General features: G+C 39.1%; 1 protein-coding gene across 2 annotated transcripts in view; it reads left to right on the plus strand.

Annotated features, from left to right (window-relative positions):
- Positions 1–16,011, plus strand: part of SLC7A11 (solute carrier family 7 member 11) — a 246,439-nt gene that overhangs the window by 146,144 nt on the left and 84,284 nt on the right. The window lies entirely within an intron of this gene.

Genomic DNA, 16,011 nt, shown 5'->3' on the forward strand with positions numbered 1-16,011 from the left:
GAGAGAATAATGCATTCTTGTTAATCAGAATGAAAGATTTCTACTGGTATTATTTATCTAGGTTTTTAGTTGTCGCCTTATTTTATTCAGCATGTTGTCTCCAGCTTAGAAATAAGACAGATGAATAAAATCTACAGGTGTTGCAAAAGCTGCAGCTATAGCTACACTCTTGGATGATAAAAGCAACATTCAGAATGAAATGCTGAAAAATTTGGGAAAGTCTCTTTTCCTAAATGTAGCAAAATCAATAGGAACCAAAGAACCGAACACTTAGAGGCAAAAAATAAAATTCAAATCTACAGTTTTGGATTCACAGTAGATCAGAAGGAAAAACTAACAAACCCAAACCTGTTTGCTGAACATTAGACACGTCAAAGTTAAATCAGATGGAAAAGCATTGACAGAATGAAGAATATTTAACTTCGGGAAGATGATTCTGGTAGATACGGAAAAGGTAAGGAGAGAGAGTGCTTATAACGTGACATATTTGAAGCACTTTCTTGGAAGAGATAAGTTAGATTTATTCAATGCAGTTTCAAAGAGACTAAGAGAAAAATTTGGAGGAATATGTGAAAGCTTCAGGTTGAGAAATTGGAGCTCAAAATGAGGAAGATGCTATCAACACAGATTTTTCAAAAGTAGATTTGCCTTGTGGGGCCCAAAGCTGTGCTGACTGGCAGTGAATTGTCATGTAACCAACCCCCTGTTAAGGATAATGGCAGAGATCTTCATGCTTTGGTTAGGAGCTTGACTTGCCTGTTCAGATATTTTCCTTTAGGCTAAAACAGTTTGATAAATTCTTTTCTTTTGTCCCACAGGATGGTGTTTTGGGGTATGTTCTGAAAAAAAGTGACAAGGCAGTGGTAGTTATGGGGTGAGGACTTATCAACCATATTACTTCTTAAATTGGGTTTTTACAAGATGAGGGTGTCCTATCCTGTTACTCCCTTATCTCAGGATAAAAGTATATCTAATGCTACCTGTTGCTGTTGGTGTGGGATGACGGACCATGAATCTTGCCTATTTCAGATGGGTACTGGCAGCTATTTATCTACAAACATAAGCATGTTCACATTCGGAGAAGTGTTGAATCAAAGGCCACAGAATACATGCCTGCATGATCATAGCGTATTTTTATTAAATTTATCTTTTTAATTTACATTCAAGTTGGTTAGCATATAGTGCAACAATGATTTCGGGAGTAGATTCCTAAATGCCCCTTACCCATTTAGCCCTTCCCCCCTCCCACCACCCCTCTGTATGAGATCATAGCATACCTTTAACTTGGTTTGTACAGGTGTGGACTTTTCGAATTTAATGTTTTTGAAGGCGTAATTAGCGGTGGACAAAGGGGACTTTGACACAAGTTTTCCAGTCCCTGTTGTGTTTCGTTCTCTCATGAAAGTATGGACTCTTGCAATCTGTTTTGACTCCCAGGGATAAATCTGAATTATGCAGAATAGGGTTATTGCTCTGATGACCCATATATTAGTATTCCTGGCCTTCGCTGCATATACCTAAAGCCATATTGGCCATGTTTCAAGTGCTCATTGGCCACATATCACTAGCAGCTACTGTATTTCACATTGCTGGCCTAGGCTTTTTAAGGGAGCCTCATAGGAATGACACATAAACTTCCAGGGGGTTGCCATGTGAACAAATCCTCATTCTTAATTCTACCTCTTCTTTCTTTCCCCAATATCTCTCTTGGGTTATCTATCTATCTCTCTATCATCTATCAACATTATCTATCATCTATCTATCTATCTATCATCTATCTAGCTATCTCCCATCTATCATCTATCTTTCATTCATTTTTAATGGCCTTTAGGTCTCCTATGGTCCCATCTTCTACGTTTTCTAAAATAATTTACCCCTCCTTTGGAAACCATTGAGTCCCAAGTCCACTCTTGTGTCTCATAAATTACAGAACAGATATTTAGTGTGTTTTGTGCACTACTATTTCCCCAAACCTAAAAAGCTTCCTAACACGTGAATAAGAATTAAGAAAAATTGTTCAAATGAATGATTTTGTGCTCCAGATTAAGCCATAGGGTTGAAAGTGCTTTGGCTCTAAGAGAAGACTTCACTTGGAGTGAAGGAGTGATCTCTTGGACAGAGAAGGGACAAGCAAGTGATCCAATTTGGGGAGACTAGTTTTTTGGTTTTTTGTTTTTGTTTTTTGTTTTTTGTTTTATCCTCCAAGGAGTATTTTTTAAAAATCTAATATCTTACACTGTAGAGATTAGTTTCCTATATTAGATAATCCTATTCCACCTGTTAACATAATATGATTTCTTTACCAAGAGATATTGGCTCTTTTCCTGATGCGGGTTATATTACAAATTCTCTTTAATTAATTTGAAGGTAAAGGGTCCAGGTGTGCTACCAATGCTGATATCTTGCTATAGTGATAAAATAAAGGCTACACTTATCAAATATATTTTATATGTATATATCTCAAGTGCTGTAACCCTTGTTCCTTTCCCGGCTTAGCCTAGTGCCTTAAATGCAATAGGTAGTCCATAGACATTGTTAAGTCATTTAACAAAGCCAAGCACTGCCCTAATCATGTCAAAGACCTCAGTCAACAGATGAAAGCAGATGAAAATCTTTACTTTTATGGAGCTTACGTTTAAGTAGAATGATAGGAAGAAAGAAGATAGTAAGCCACAATTAAAATAAATAATGAAAAAATATGTAAGGAAGAAATACACTTTATTAGACAGTGATCAGTGTAATGTGGAAAAGAGTAGAGTAGGAATAAGGAATAATGGGGCAGGGGGAGAGATGGGTTGTAACTTGAAGTAGGAAATGAATTAAAACATTTTAATTGAGGCCCCTATGTTCTGAGGTCGTATACTATGTTATCGTTTTAAAAGAGAAAGGCATAGTAGTAATATGCACACATTATTTATGTGTATAAAAATGCAACTGAGTTTTTTTAAATAAGAAATTTTATTTGTATATTACTTGGCAGCCCTTTAGCTTGGATGAGACTGAATTGCTATTAACTGAAAGGTAGTTATAGAGGGCTATGCAACTAACTGGGGAAAACATAAGAAAGGAAAAATACATATGCCTTACTCAATAACCTTTATTTAGAAAAGAATAGAAATGATCATGCCAACACATTTTGAGGAGTTTAATAAATATTTTGCAAATACCAATTATAATAAACCAATAATGACAATAACCTAACAATGACAGAATTATAAAATAAAATTATATTTGAAAAAGACACATAACATAAAGCATCAGAATTATAGATATTTAAAAAAATAGTAATGGAGAAAGAGGAGCTATATCAACTTAGTAGTTACCGACTTTAAATGGGGCCTTCAGATTAAATGTCAAAAATAAATAATAGGGCCAGGGAGCCACCGATTTATCCACATTTATAATAAGATACAATTTAACTTTTAGCCGCATTATATTATGAAAATCATTAAATTGAAAATAACAGTTAGAAAAACAGCCTAGTAGAAGACATTATAGTAATCTTTGATCATAGATGTGAATTTGGTCTCAAGTCTCGCACTGACAAATGACCTTCCATGTTTGCTGCTATAAATGAAATGGTTGGACCAAGGGCTCAGTGAGATCATTTCTAATTATAGAATTATATGACCCAAGCCTGTCCAAAGATTCTTCTGGATTATTTTAACTAATGGAAATAATTACTTACGTTTAGAGAACTGGATTGTGCTATTCAAAATCGTATAATCCTCCATCATAAACCCAAGATCACACAGCTATTTATTAGCATAAATTTTCCTTTTAGTTGGCCCCTTATGCAATTAGAAGTTTTTATTTCATTTCTGATACCAATTCACTCTGTCATTATGCTGGAAATGTACTGGTAGAGGATTAAGTGCGCATAAAGCTATACGGTTATTCCTGATGCGAAAATACATTTTTAAAAGTTGTTTTTTTCTTAAATCAATAGGTAGCAGAGAAATATCAATACCCTTAGTCATAATGGTCTCAGTACCGGGGTCATAACAATAAATTAGTGGGATACAAAAAAATAAAAGGCTCAGCTATAAAGACTTCAACTAGTTTCAGATCATCATGATATTATCTTACTGTTACTCAGGAGAGTTTCACTTTTCAAAATGCCAGTGTGAGGAGTCTATGGACCTCATCTCCAGTGGAACGAGCAAAACTAGTGACAACTCTAAAACAAAATCCAACCAAAGTCTTGGGAAAAACACATAATGGCATACAGCAAAGAAGCAAAGGAAGAAACATATACTCAAAATGTGCTAAAATGCAAGATGCTGTATGTGAGCATCTGTGGTATTTGAGCCACAACCCACTTCCTCTTTCTTCCCCATTCTAGTTCAGATTAACAGAAGCTTCATCCTGGGTGGGTGTGGCCAAGAAGATGGGCCTCCCTGTCCCTTCAGCTCCAATCAAAGCTTACTTTATTACATTCCCAGCGGGGTCACCAGCATTTTTCATTCCTTCCAACTACAAGTTGAAGTGACTAAATTCCTGTTGAGTATGGATGAGAACTCAGGGGCGACCTTCTTCCACCCTGCCCCTATCCATAGGATGCAGCCTCTACTACATCCAGGAAGGTTGAGAATACTTGGCCCAAGATGGTCCTCACCCTGGCTCACTCACAGGACAAAGGTGCCATGATGGCAAAGGCAAGTGGAGAAATCAAGAGGCTACCATCATGGCTGGTGCCCAGAACAGTGGCTCACAGGAGGAGAGCAGTTCATGGGGTAGAAAGCTCTGTAGCCCTTCCTAAAGGAACAAGTGATTCATGCATTCACAGAATAAGGGAGAGATCATACAATATTCACAACAGGTAGTGAACAAAAGCATTTAGCGAAGTAAAGATTTGTGGGAAAAAAAGGAATTGGGAAACTAAAAAAAGGATAAAATTTCCTTATTCTGGAATAACATTTCTAAAAGAGAAAAATCTTATGGCATGCATCATATTAATGGTGAAATACTGAAATCTAATCGTCTCGTATGAGGAAAGGAAGACGAGAATGCCCTCGATTATTTCTATTCATTATCATGCTTGAGATCTTAGCCACGCAACAAAGCAAAAGTAAATATACAAAAACATACATAAATACTATTGGAAGGTAGAAAACAAATTGCCATTTTCTCATTGATGATGTTATTGTATATATAGAAATCCAAAAAAAATCTGTAAGTAAGTTATTAGAACAAATTCATGAATTTAGCAAGATTGCTGGATAGAGGTTTACATTTTTAAATTTTATTTTATACAGCAACAACCAAGAATTTTAAATTTTACAGACATTACTAAAAGAATGAAAATAGATTTTCCACTTTCCAAATGAAGAGCAAGAACAGAAAACAACGTAAGGAGTCTTTGAAGAGACTACCACAGACTGATGTCAAGAAAGGGAGACTGCACATTGGCAACGACTTAGGAGGTGGCACAGGGTCATTTGTGCATTTGCCCTCAGCTCTTTTTCTAATCACAATCTGTATCACAGAGGGCTGGATGCCTGAAGACTACCTTCTAGAAATTTCTTTGCCAGCTGGCTTCTCTTCGACTCTGACCGTGTGGCAAAGGCACTGGCAGGTGACTGGAAAGTGGCTGGAAGAGAGAAGCCAAAGCCCTACACCTTTGGGGGGGGGGGGGCGCTGAGGAGGGTAGAGCTTTCAGCAGAGCCTTGGCAGCAATGGTAAAGGGTGATGGGGGAGCTCCGGGGTTCCTCCTCAGGCAGCAGGTTTGCAACAGCAGCACGGGTTCTGTGGGGCAGAGCAAAGCAACAGTAGCGGCAGGTGCTGTATACAGCAGTCGTGGCTAAGGCACCCTGCCCCCATCTACCCCAGGGACAGCCATGAGGAACTTTGGGCTCCAGGGTCCCTTCACAGTGGCAGGAGAATGGGCCATGAATTTCCCCAAGGCACCTTCATCAGTGCTTGCAAACGGTAGGAGCTACTCTTTGGACTCGGGAGTTGAGCAGCGCCAGCAGGGCAGTGACTGTGTATTCCAGGGGGTATCATTTCCCCTGGGCTCCTATAGCCTAAGCTGAAGGAGACTTACTGCAGGTACAAATCAGTGAGGAACTTGTCCTTTTCTTATTCCCTGTATCAAATTTTCTCCAGGAGAAATACCAGGTGACGTTTCTATTTTCCTGACTGAACAGGGATACTGAATATATGATGGGAGTGTAATCCCGCAGAAGCCAAACCTGTTTTTCCTTTGTCTTTTCTTCCACATTTACTCATATTTAATTTTACTTAGTAGTATGCATTTTTAAATTTACATATCTAGAATAAGTTCTCTCACTGATGTAATACATACCATGTAAGCAGATTTAAAAATTCCATAGTAAAATTTATCTCAAATAGGAATAAGAATATTAAATCAAGGAAAATATTAAATGTTGTACTTTGTATTTAAAAATATGAAACCACAGTAAGTCCTTCTGGAATTTAATACATGGAGTATAAATAATAACTTAAATCAAGATAGGCATCATATGATAGGTAAACACATTTTCCTTTCTCCTAAAAATTCTTTTTTGGGGCACATATTGAGAAGAAAATATGATTATACTTTTAGAGTAGAAATTTCTTATAGTATTTGTTCGCTAGAATTCAAGCTTCACATTTTGATTTTTTAGGACTTGTCACAATGTACTTATTACCAAGTATTGTATTTCCTGATTATGCTTTTTTTAATGCCTATTTATTTGTGGGGGTGGGGAGGGTTTGAGGGGCAAAGGTGGGGGGGGGTGATCCCAAGCAGGCTCTAGTCTCAGCGCAAAGCCCAACTTGGGTCTTGATAACACAGCCCTGGGATCATGACCTGAGCCAAAATCAAGAGTCAGATGCATAACTGACTGAGCCACCCAGGCGCCCCATGATTATATTTAAATTATGATAGCTCATTTCTCCATTGAATTTCAAGGAGCGTGATGTGATTCACTATGTATACTTATGAGTTGTTATTATCACAGAGGGAAACCATATATATATATATATATATATGTATATATATATTTATACATATATAAATAAATAAATATATATATATGAAAACATAATTTTAGACATAAGGAAAAAGCTTAACCTTCATGAACATTTATCAGTGAAATCTGTGACACACTGAGAGCGAATGAGGAGGAAGACGACATGAGATAAGAGAATGTGCTTACCTAGTATTGTGCATTCTGGTGTATTCCTATATCTAGGGAATTTCTCCATATCAAGAAATAATAGATAAAGGTCTTTAACCCAAGATTTTCTGTAGATGACTGAAAGATTTGTTGAGAGTGATTGAAACCTCAATAAGAATTAGAACTATACATTTTACTACTCATTAAATTAGGCATATAAAAATCATATGTGTTTGTATATATATAGATAATATTTTGATGTGGGATTTCTTTTTTTTTTTTCACTTCCTTGTTTGTGACTGATCCCCATCAGTCTAGATTACCTTACGATGGTATAATGTAGAGGGAAAAGGGTATGGGCTCTGGATACAAGCTGTCTGGTTCCAATTCCTGGTTCCATCACCAACCCATTCTTGGGTGATTTCCTGAATCTCCCCATACTTCAGGAATGTCATTGCCAAACATCGTGAATGTAAAATTGATATTGCACACAACCACTTAGCAAGGTGTCTGCTCCAGTCTCTGTATATTACCACATTAATATCGTTATATCTGGAATGTGGAGGACAAAATAGTCAAAGTCAACCCTTTGCACTTTAAAATAGGTTCTTGAAGTCCATTTTATAGATTATATAATTAAAACTGGGCTTTTGGTGGCAAAGGACAAACACTTGAAAGCAGTTTTCTAAATTCCAAAATCTTTCCTTTAAACATCTGGAACAAAAGCTTGGAGGATTGCACATGAAGTTTTTACTATATATTATGAAATAGGAAGGGTGATTTAGGAGCAATTTCCTGCTGAACAGGGATTAGATGGGAGTTCTCCTTCCAGCTAGAGGAAAGCAGAGAAGAGTACATTCAGGCTTCAAAGTGGAGCCTACTCCCATATTTTTGGTGATTTCAGGAGAGGGAGTATGTTCTCGGCTGCCACATGGGAGGCATGGCTTTATAATGCTTCCCAATTGGGATGACCAGAGGATTTTATACGAAGGTTTTGTATTTCCATGCGAAAAGAGAGCTTGGATTACGTCTTCTGCTACATCCCGAAGCTTGGAGAGACCTGGTGCGGAGAAAATCAAGAAAATGCTTTATGCTCTAATAAAGAACATCTGATTACAATGAAGGTTACTGGATTATATAGGAGGCCTGGGGTTGAGCTAAGGAGCAAAGTGAATGCATAGACATCAAGACCATGCTAGGGGCTCTGGTCATAAGCAAGGATGCTGTCCACCCACCAAAGCCAGATGGGAACACTTACATCAGCTGTGGATACAAAAAGAACCAATGTGGTCATAAAAAATTAACAGGGAGTGTGATCTAGACCATCGGAATGTGAGGATGGTTGTAAAATGCATTCCCCTATCCCCACTGTTGTGATGACCCGTCAGCAAATTCTTTCTCTCAGAAGGCTTCTTGTGGAGGAGGAGGGCAAGAGGCAACTGCACATAAAAGGGCATATCATTAATATCTCTATTAATTAAGCATTTACACCAAAGAGAACATGTCAACCTGAAGTGACTGAGTTACCTGCAGAAGCCTAGGTTACGTTTCTTAAAAAATAGACTTTAGCTTATAGAGCAGTTTTAGGTTCACAGCAAAACTAAGCGGAAGACAGAGAGATCCCCCCATACAGCCGCTGTGCCCACACATGCAGAGCCTCCAGGATTATCAATAGCCCCTCATCACAGTGGTAGTTTGTTACAATTGATGTACCTACGTTGATACATCCTCATTACCCAGAGCCCATAGATTACCTGAGGGCTCTTATTTTTAATTTTTTTAATGTCTATTTATTTTTGAGAGAGAGAGAGAGAGAGAGAGGCAGTGGGGAAGGGGCAGAGAGAGAAAGGGAGACACAGAATCCCAAGCAGGCTCCAGGCTCTGAGCTGTCAGCACAGAGACCGAAGTGGGGCTCGAACAGGCACATCGAGATCATGGCCTGAGCCGAAATCAGACACTTAACTGAGTCCCCCAGGTGCCCCTACCTGAGGGTTTTGTTTTTTTTTTTGAGAGTCTTTATTTGCCCTTCACTTTTGAAAGAAAATTTTTAGGGTACAGAATAAAAGATTGGTGTTTTATTTTCACCCATCACTTTAAATATTTCACTCTCTTCTTGCTTGCTGATTTCTGAGAAGTCAGATTAATTCTTAACTTTGTTCCTCTTTAGTCAGGTGTTTATGCTCTATGCTTTCTTTCAAGATTTTTTTTTTTTATCTTTCCTTTTCTGTAGTTTGGAAATGATATCCCTGGATGTGATTTTTTTTTTTTTTTTTTTTTTTTTGCATTTTTCCTCCATGGAATCCGCTGAACTTTCTTGATCTATAGTTGGGTGTTTGATATTAATTTGGATAAATTCTCAGTCATTGTGTCAAATATTGCTTCTGTTCATTTACTTTTCTTCCCTTCCTCCTTCGGATATTCCTATTACATGTATATTACACCTTTTGTGGGTGTCCCACAATTCACGGATACTCTGTTTCTCTTTTTTCAGTTTTGTTTTGTTTTTTCTTTTTGCTTCTCAATTTTGGAAGTTTCTATCGTGATATCCTTAAGTGCAGAAATTCCTTCCTCAAATTTGTCCAATCTACTAATAAGCCCATCAAAGGCATCCTTCATTTCTCTTGCAGTGTTTCTGCTCTCTAGAATTTCTTTTTGGTTCTTATGATTTCCATCTCTCTATATCACCCATCTGTCTTGCGTGCTGTCTACTTTATCCTTTGGAGCCCTTAGCATTTTAATAATAATTGTTTTAAATTCCTAGTCTGATAATTCCAATATCCCAGACATGATGTTTACCCTGTTGTTCTAATGTGTGTTTTGCCTTGTAGAATGTAGAGTGTCTTATATATGCATATATACATATATATGTGTGCATATATACATATATATGCACACATATATATGTATATATGTGTGCATGTATATATGTGTGCATATATACATGCACGCATATATATGTATATATGCACACATATATATTGTAGGCAGTTGTGCTGAGTAGAAGAAGCTGCTGTAAAATCAGCCATTAGTAATGTGGGGGAGCCAGTTGGGGGAGGGGCAGCATTCCATAGTCTTTTGAGTAAGTCTCAGTCTTTTATTGAGCCTCTGCCTCCGGTAAGCTCCGCCATGTGTTTCTCAGTTACTCACTGGCTCCTCGCCCTCCTCAGGTGGGACAGGACAGCTAGAGTGGGCTGGAATCAGGTACTTTCCTCCCCCCAGGTCAGTTCGACTCTGATATACGCCAGTAGGTGAGGCTGGGGTTAAATAGTTTCTCCTGAGGGCAGACCTTGTTAGGGCGAACAGCATGTTCTGGTGTATTTCAAAATGGTTTCCTTCTCAGCTCTTGCTGAAAGTGAAAGGATTTTTCTCTCAGATATTTACTGTCAGAACCCGGTAGAGCTCTGGCAGGCACAGCTCAGGAAAGTGTGGGGTCCTCCCAATGACTCCGTCCCCCCGGAGTTTTTATCTTTCAGGCTTGTCCACACTCACAAACAATTCATTCATTGCAGCTTTTCATACCCTGGCACTGGCTCCACAGAGGTGTCAGCCCCTGGGTTTCTGCTCCGGTAAGTTGTGTTTCTCTATATTCACCTGTCAGTGAGTTTGGTGACCGCCGTTTGCCCCGTGACCTCGGTTCTCCTAGGGAACCTAAGGACGGTTGTTGACTTTTCAGTTTGTTCAGGTTCTCACTTGTTAGGACAGAGTGGCAACTTCCACGCTTGTTATATGTAGAATAGGAATCGGGAAGTCTGGGTTACAGTTTTAAAAGGCTCAGAAAACAAGTTGACGGCAGCAGGAAGAAAAACAGCAAGTTATGTGTGGTGCCTAAAGGGGATGTCTCTCAATCGGATGGGGACCCCCAAATGTGGGGTGACAATTGGGTGGAAGCTGGGGCATGGGAGGTGAAAGAATTCACCTGAAGCAAAACAAAGGTGATAGAAGTTTACTGAATGCACCGTAAGGGAGCTGTGGGCAGGACCACAGGGGAGAGTCTGTCTGCAGGGAGGCCGTGGGAGGGGACTGCTCTTAAGGAGGGAAAGTGCGGAGGTTGGGGACATATGCAGTTTTCCCTTTTTGGGTAAGTGGGCCTGGTTGTAAGTAGCCCATGGGTTAGTTAGGGCCTATGGGTATTTTGAGGTGGGTCGCCTGACGGGCCTGTCTATATTCAGCCAAGTGGTTGCTTTGAGCCCTTTCTACATACATTCTATTGTTCAAGCCTATTTGCCTGAAAGGGACCTCACATTATGTTTTTGTACATCTGAATCATTATGGATAAATACCAAACTTGCTATAAATGAAGCAAACTTACACACACTCTATAGCACATACCTGTGAACCGTAATCACTAAAACATGACTGTGTGAGGGAGAGCACAGGACTCCTCTTCCAGGCTCCTACTGTTCCTCTTCTGTCTGCATAGCTGGGTTTTGCAGCAATTCTCACTCCAGCCCCCTTCTCATGACCCAGCCTGTGTTAGGGCAGAGCAATCACTTCATTTCAAAACCTTTCCTTCTAAATTCTTAGTCCTCACCTTTGCAAACACTTGCCCTTCTCTGCCTGCATGGTGTTTACATTTGCATTGTTTCTCTCCGTTATGTTCTCTCCTCCTTATTCTTTAGCCACAGTGATGGTTTCTGTGAGTTTCTGTGTTCTGTAGCTGTGTATCCAAAGCAAACATCCTTTCTTTTTTTAATGTTTACTTACTTATTTTGAAACAGAGAATGAGCAGGTCTGCGCTTGAGCAGGGGAGGGGCAAAGAAAGATGGAGAGAGAATCACAAGCAGGATCCAAGCTCAGCACGGAGCCTGACCTGAGGCTTGATCTCACAAACAGTGAGATTATGACCTGAGCCAAGATCAAGAGTCCCATGCTTAACCAGCTGAGCCACCCAGATGCCCCTAAAGTGAACATCCTTAATCCCATACCTCACTCCTGTGTTTCTGTAATTGTCCAGCTATACAATCCACATTCTGGACGATGTGTCAGTGAGAGGGTCCTTGTACATTGCCATTGGCAGGATGAGTTGCTTTGTGCTGAGAATTGAGCAGAAGGGTGAACCTCAGTACCTAATTGGATATCACTTCCTATTGAAACATTACTGTTCCCTTGCCAGCAGCAGCTGCGATTTGTTAGCCCCCGAATATTTGCCATCTAATAGTGTATAGACAGCAAGAGTTCTGTATACTCCCGACCAAAGATCTAACATAAAAATGATGATGCGTTTTTTTTATGAAGATTGAGAGTACTATTTCATGGTGTGCATTCTTTAAAGCAAACTAAATATATTATTTCACAACCAAAAATCGATTGCTTGTTAGTGTGTTCAATTTTCAATAGTTTTGAGTGCATTTGGAAGGTATGAACTGTAAGTTACTGAAGAAGTTGATTTTCCTTGTTGAGGAAAGCTAATCACAAAGGAACCAAACTCAAGTTTCAACACACCAATTTTGATTACCTTTCTACAAGCAGTTAGAATGTTATTTTCAAAGCTGCAGAGCAATTAATGGCTAGAACTGCAGGAAGTATTTAATTGAGTATTGATTTAAGGCCAAGCTGTTGTTTGGCTGAGGCATTGCATTATAATTAATGTACCTTAACCAGAGTTTAATTTTTCTACACTATACCTGATTTTCAAGCATTATAATAGCAACCCTCAAACAATCTATAGAGGGAGCTTTGAATTTTTCCTCTTAACTTTTTTTAAAGTTTTGACTGCATTTTTTAAAAAATATTTAAATGTTTTATTTATTCTTGAGAGAAAGAGAGACAGAACATGAGTGAGGGAGGGGCACAGCGAGAGAGGGACACCGAATCCCAAGCAGACTCCAGGCTCTGAGCTGTCAGCACAGAGTCTGACGTGGGGCTCAAACTCACAAACCGTGAGGTCATGACCTGAGCCAAAGTTGGATGCTCAACCGACTGAGCCACCCAGGCGCCCCTTGAGTGCATTTTTAACATACCCAGAAGACTTCTGGCTTTTGATAGTAACTTGGAAGTCTATGGCATTTGTAATATACTTAAGATTAAATTCTCCCATTGACATATTGCTAATTAGTCAATAAGTTCATTCATACAAATTTAATGCATGGAAGACAATGTTATTGGTGGAATGATTTACTGAAGAGGACTAGGCCTTCAACTTCCCTGGAGTTCTGTAGACAAAGAACAGCTTTCCAGTTGTTTGGGATAGTGCTGAATGCTTACTTGAAGGGCAGAGGATGGGGTAAAAATTCCTTTCCAGGGCTCATCCATAATAACATCCAGTGATTAGTCCCTATAGAATGACAGAAATGTATGAATTCGTAATTTTAAAAGTAGCCATCTGGTCACTTTCTGAATTGGCATATGACTTAAAATCTAGCCTTGTTATATTTAAGATGATAACTTGAATTGTTATCAGTTTAAATACGTATCCAACATAGACCATATCATTGGGATCTGTAGGTATACATAGATGAACAAAACAGGAGTGGCCTTCTGTCATGTGACATCCTATTTTGGACACCAACATTGCAGAAATAACTACACCATATGGTGATATGTAATACATACTGTAAGAAGGAATGGCTTGCTCATTAAATCTGTTTCCAAAAAAAAAAAAAAAAAAAAAACTTCCTAAAATTATCAGCCATCTCCTTTTCTTTGTCCTACTTACAAGTCCTTACCTTTCCCTCCAGTCACCGTTACAGCTAACTCCCCTTAATTTCCAGTCTTATCAACATTACCCAACAGTTGCTGCAAAGAATTCCGCAGTGTAAAAAGTTTGTCTCTTCAATCTCATCTTGCTATCTTAACGTATGAGCCTCGCTGTTTGTTTCTGCTGTGGGGTGGGGATTTGTTGTAATCCCAGCGGCAATTTCAAGTCTGGCAACTGCTTCTCCCTTTCTGAAGTGTGGAACAGCGACTTTGTGTCAGCTCCCCCGAGAACGAACACATTGGGGGGAAAAAGCAATGGAACACTTACAGGAATGGTTATACTGGCTGCATTTTAAAACACTTCAATGGATTCAAGACTCCAGTACGTTTTAACGATCGTGTAGCCCAGAGCATAATTGGTTGATCTATCAGAAAAGTAGGTGTTTCAGGATTAACCATGCGGATTTTAGCTACGAGTCACTGAGTGACCTTTAATTTATTCTGCATCTTCAAAATTAAGTGGTGTGAAGAAAAGCAAGGAGGAAGGTCGTAGATTTAGTTCCATTTCAGATCAACCAACCCACCTGCTGGTAAAACAGCATAAAAATTTAGCACATTTATAACTATTTTCATTTTGGTTGCTCATCAGTAAATGTTAGGGGATAGAACTGTGTGGGATGTGTATGTACTGATGAAAAGGGTCATTCTTATCTTTTTGTGACTGTATTGTCTATATAACCAAGTCTGCATGTCATTTAACATTTGCAGAATTGTCAGCTCACTTAAAGAATTTTTCCTCTTTACACCCTGATATTTATTCACTTGGACTTTATTTGACATAGATGACGAAAATTCAAAACATTTTTGAGTATTTGTGTTTGTACGCCTTAACTTGGTCCTCCAGCAATGCTATAGGAAAGCTCTTTCCTTAAATACTTATTATTAACATACTGGTTACAATAGAATTGTGCCTTTATTTTTGTATTGAAATGTTTTCAAAGAAATACAAACGACTCTAACTGTATTGTCGAAGCAGAGGAATTCTGGACTCTGTTCTGTCTGACTGAGTTAGAGAATGGGAAGCCAAGACCCAATGAGCTGATGAGAAAGTGGCTTCATCTTAGAAAGGATGTGGGCATCTGGGCCGGAAAGTGCTTGTGAATTACATAGTTACAGTTCAGGGCACAACTAGGGTAAATTGGGAAAGGACAGGCGTCTTGTTCAAAGAATGAATATATGAGTGAGTGAATGAATGACAAAATTAAAGAATAGCCAGTACTGTTGTTGGCCGCTATGGTTAAGCTGTATTTTCTGTTACCCACCTGTGTTTTCTCAGTTCCTATACCAGACTGGGGAAATGCCATCAAGGAGATCCATCTAAAGGACAATAGCGATGATATCAAAATGAGTGTTTGACCCCTTATGGTGGAGGCCCTAGAAGTGGAAACCCAAGCTGCATCCCTTCCCTGCCAAGGGCTCTATACAGATTGGGGGGAAAAATGGCATGTGTTACAGGAGGGCGGGAAAGACACTGGTCCTTGTCTCACGGATTTGAAAAGAATGAATCTCGTGGATGAGAGTGAGCAAAGTGATAGAGTTTGTTGAGAGAAAGTAGACAGTTCTCAAGAGTGAGAGGGGTCCTGACTGGGTAGCTGCTGGGGATTTCTGTCCCTGGCTTTTTACTGTGACCTTCTCAGAAAGTTTGTGAGACTCCATGCATGGCACCTAGCCCTGGCAGGTCCGGAACACGTTTATCTTATTCTCTTCTTCCCCAAAGTCTTCTGTCACTGCCGCTTCTTCAGCTTCCCACTTGTAGCTTCATCCTGCCTCCCTGAAGGTCCCTTATCTCTCCCTGCCTAATGTAACCCTCTCCCGATTCACATCTATAATATCCCATTTCAGAGCTCAGTATGCTGTTTTTTGTTTTTGTTGTTTTTTGCTATATAAACCACAGGTAAGTAACATTAGCTCACTATCCCTCAATTTCCTCCTCTTAAAAAGAGGATAATAACTGTCCCTGAGTCCTAGGGATGGCTTGAATATTAAATGGGGTGATTTATGGGAACTATTTACAGTAGTTCTTGACAAATTTGAAGAACTGTCTAGTTACCAGCAATTATCATCATTATTTCGTGTGTGGTATTTTGAATGTTTCGTCCATTCCCTTCTGTAGACTTTTGAATTATTTTTCTGAAAATGATGTTCCCCATTTGCATGTCTGATCAAGAGTGTTGTTGTCCATTGTCCATGT

This window comes from Panthera leo, chromosome B1 (genome assembly GCF_018350215.1).
Source record: "Panthera leo isolate Ple1 chromosome B1, P.leo_Ple1_pat1.1, whole genome shotgun sequence".
Lineage (NCBI taxonomy): Eukaryota > Metazoa > Chordata > Mammalia > Carnivora > Felidae > Panthera > Panthera leo.